This window comes from Apis dorsata, unplaced genomic scaffold (genome assembly GCF_000469605.1).
Source record: "Apis dorsata unplaced genomic scaffold, Apis dorsata 1.3 scaffold_382, whole genome shotgun sequence".
Taxonomy (NCBI): domain Eukaryota; kingdom Metazoa; phylum Arthropoda; class Insecta; order Hymenoptera; family Apidae; genus Apis; species Apis dorsata.
This window is the reverse complement of record NW_006263644.1, coordinates 529,032-533,126: the sequence shown is the minus strand read 5'-3', so window position 1 is coordinate 533,126 and position 4,095 is coordinate 529,032. Positions and strand designations below refer to the sequence as shown.

The following is a 4,095-nucleotide window of genomic DNA, read 5'->3' as shown; positions in this document are numbered from 1 at the left end:
GACGCCGGAGGACTTTTCTAGGCTCACCGGCGACTAATAGGATGCCCATTAGCCACGGCCGGCCGTAAACAAGCCCACGAGGAGGCAAGGAGACGATAATGTTCGCGAGGGTGTTGCGCGGTACCAAGGTTAATTCGCGTTTCGCCCGACTTGCAAAGTGTGACCAAACGTTTATTAGTCCTTTCGTTGATTAGATTAGGCTAGGTTAGGTTAGGCTGGCGTGCAGGGCGCGCCCTTGTCATGGGTTGGGTTGACAATCCACGGTGTCATCATCGTGGTACCTTTTTTGCTCGTTTTACTGTCATTCTTTATTTCCGTGATGGATTTCCGTGAGTTTTAGAATTTTTTTTTTTCTTAAGTTGTATAATGATTAATATACGTATCGTAAATTGAAGATTTTATTGTTGATTATGGAAAATTTTATAGATCGTGTATAGTTTTTCTCGTCTTTATTAAAATTTCAATATTGGATATACTTTATATCTATACATTTTGTAAGTTATTTTCTCTTTCACAAGAAACGAGAATCAAGTATAATATAATTTTATTTAAAAAAATTTCATGTTGTAACACTTAATTAATCTTATACGATATTTTATAATATGAACCGATAGTGAAGAACGAGTATCGATAAGTCATAAAATTTTACCCTTTCCTAATGCGATTTCTATCATTAATAATTTCTATCATAAATTAAAATTTAAAAAAAACGAGAATGGTGTATACATGTTCCGTTCACGTATTCACTCGAAACCGATACATTGAAAATGATAGCCAATTTCGTTACACCCACAAGTCAATGCAAAGAATCTTTATTGGTATTTGCTAACTCGGCGTAATTAATGTTGGCGCTCGATTCGATTCCAAGCACAGCTACGAACCGCCAATTATTAAATAACTATAATGAACGACCGTATATAAATTGTACTCGTTAAGAACGAGCGAGCGAGCAGGGAAAAGAGTGCGCGTGCAACAATAATCCGCTCTAACTAATCCGCTTCGATCGACTTTGACATTAGCGCGCTATAACGAGTGCCTGTAGGCTAATGGTAACCTTTGCTCTATACCGGTGTCGCGTTTTTCAGGAAATGTCGTTCCGTTGACACGGATACCTGGATATATTTTTGCGGAACCCTTTCCCTCGAGAAGAAAACGCCATTCGAGCTTTTACACGGTGATTAGTATTGATAGAGAATTAAAAGTGACAGCGATGAGTAGACAATTTATAACACGAACAATTGTTGCCTTATATATCTCAATGAAAAACGTATTAAAATTAGGCAAACTTTGAATCGCTATAATTCCGAAGATAATGACTTTTAATCAACGAATCAAAGATGATTGGAAACGCGGTACCTTCCCCTTTAAAACGCTTTTTGATTTATCCCGATACGACTTCCGGTTCGTGAAATACAATCATTTAAAGAAAAGAGTGATTTTTAATCATACGTTTTAAATATAACTAAACTCTATTAAAATTATGAAAACTTTGAACCGCTATAACTCCGAAGATAATAACTTTTAAACAACGAGTAAAAAACCGTTAGAAGCGCTGAATCTTTCTCTTTAAAACGCTTTTTTATTTATCACGATACGATTTCTGGTTCCCGAGATATCGTCGTGTAAAGGAAAGGGTAATTTTTAATCGTTTACTATTTCTATCCTTATCGCTTATTCGGACCTCTCGCTCGCACCTGTCTCACTGACCTATCCCAAATTACAGACAAGCGGCAGACGCGATTCCTGGAAAAACATCCAGCCAAATTCTTAGAAGGACATAGTAAACAATTCCAGGAAAAAATGTAGGTCGCGGTCCTATTCCTAATCCTTTATGCGTTACGTATACTTTGAATCCTTATATCTCGGCGACCGATTGAGATATCGGGATAAAACAAAAAGGAATTTTAACGGTATGGTTTTCTCTGTTTCCTGTATAGGTTTAAATGACAAAATTTTTAATTTTTTCTTTTTATTTTTAATATGAAATTTCGAAATTTTATTTGTGATCTTTTTTTGTGAATGCAATGATTTATTCTAGCGCTATGAAAATATATAATTTAACATATGTTTTACATATGTTTACGTAGTGATGAATAAAAAATTGGAATACCATTTATGAAATTATCGTGTAGGAGATCTGACGATGAAATCTGCGAATTTTTTGTAATAAAATTATGGATATATTTTAAAGATGAGCAACATTCGAGGATAAAGTAGATAATAATTTCATCACAAAAAATTTGCAAAATTCACCATCGTAATATAATATCATAAATTTACCGTCTGGTATATTGGAATCTTGTAAGAATTAATCGTTATCGTTAAATTTCATCACAGGCATAAATTATTTTTAACTGATTAATCAATATCGTTGAAGTCTTTTGTAAAAAAAAAAAAACTCTATTGCTGATATCACAAACATTCGAAGTCAATATCAATATTATAATTCACTCGTAACGTTTAATTAAAATTAAAATGAACAAAGATCACTGCATCGATGACTGTGTTGATCCATTCAGGAAAATCATTGCAGCTAATGCGTTTATTAATTATAACTACTATATTCGTCGTGATTCTATCTCGTCGATAATAATAATATAAATCCTTCCTGGCTAAAATATAGTTTCCAATCTCGTTTAAATTTACGCAACTGTTTAAATGTCAAAATCTATACGGTAAATTATCTCATATAATCATTTTCAATTCCATTATCCCTTCATTTCATTTACACATATTTAAACTATTTTGTTTTTCATATTATAATCATGAGAGTATAAAAATATATATATATAATCAATAAAATGATGGAAGAATAGAGCTCGTAGAATTCTCTATTTATCATAGACTTCTTTGTTAATTATTATTAAAATATCTTTTTTTTTTTTTTTTTAGTAAAATAAAATACACCATGATAGTGAAATTTTTCTCCTCTTATGACGAGTAATTTCAATTATTTAATGATATATATTAAATTTATGGTGCACTATGATTTAACGTTACAAGAACTTCCTATGATTAAGATGTCTCATTGATCGATAAAGATCTTAAAATTCTTAATTAAATTATAGACTTATTTAAATTAACATAATAATTACGATAACGATAAATAATGAAATTTAACGATTTCTTCTCGATAACGTTTCGATAATCAATTTTATTATTCCCTTAGGCTTTTCCTCCAATTTTCCTTTTTACATATTTTCCTTTCTCCATTCAATAGTATCTTGTTTCTCTTTGTTGTGTTATTATTATCATTCCTTGTATCTCGTACCCAGAGTATGATGCTACGATCATGATACTTTGAAATTATCGCTTATTAAAATTTTAATCTTGTTAATAAAATTTAAATAACACTAAATGTTTCCTTGTTATTCCTATTAATGTACATTTATTATAAAGTTGTGTTAAGGCTGTTTGTAATTACAAGCCTAATTATTTCCCAGTACAAATTTTAATAATTTTGCAATTTCGAATAAAATATATCTACCCAATCTTTATTTGAAAAAGAAATAATGCATTATCAAGGATATTATATCAAAGAGAAATATTAAATCATTGCACGCTTTTTTATAAAATAAATTTTTACAAATAAAATCGATATCTCTCTTTTAAATTCAGAATATCTGATTAAGTTTACGCATACTCAAAACGAGCCCGCTTCGTGTTATACATTTTTGTTTCTCTTCCGTGTCGTATGCTTCTTTTGCTTTTCTCGAAAACTAAATTTTACTCAAGGATAACTACTTGGATGAGGAGCAATAAAGGCCAATGGGAGGCCGCGAGGCATAATAAAAATGCTAATTCACAGCTTAACGCGCGTCATGTTTGTTTAACGAGAACGTTAAAAGTTTCAGGTTGCGCGAACGAACAAAATGGCCGAGGAAACGTGTCACGGAAATGGCGGCTGGCCAAGAAGATCGACGCGGCGCCATCGACGAGAGCATTATCGTCGATCGATTGGCATCGAAACTGACGTGAATCGATAATACGTGTTATCAGGCAATTTGTATTCGATTCATAATAATCATTGCGAGTTGAATTTATGATACGATTTACTGTCATCTACAGTGTGACATAAAAAAAAAAATGTGTTTC

General features: G+C 32.0%; 1 protein-coding gene across 2 annotated transcripts in view; it reads left to right on the top strand.

Annotated features, from left to right (window-relative positions):
- The window catches only part of LOC102671133 (UPF0489 protein C5orf22 homolog), an 834,013-nt gene that overhangs the window by 460,786 nt on the left and 369,132 nt on the right, over nt 1-4,095 (top strand). The window lies entirely within an intron of this gene.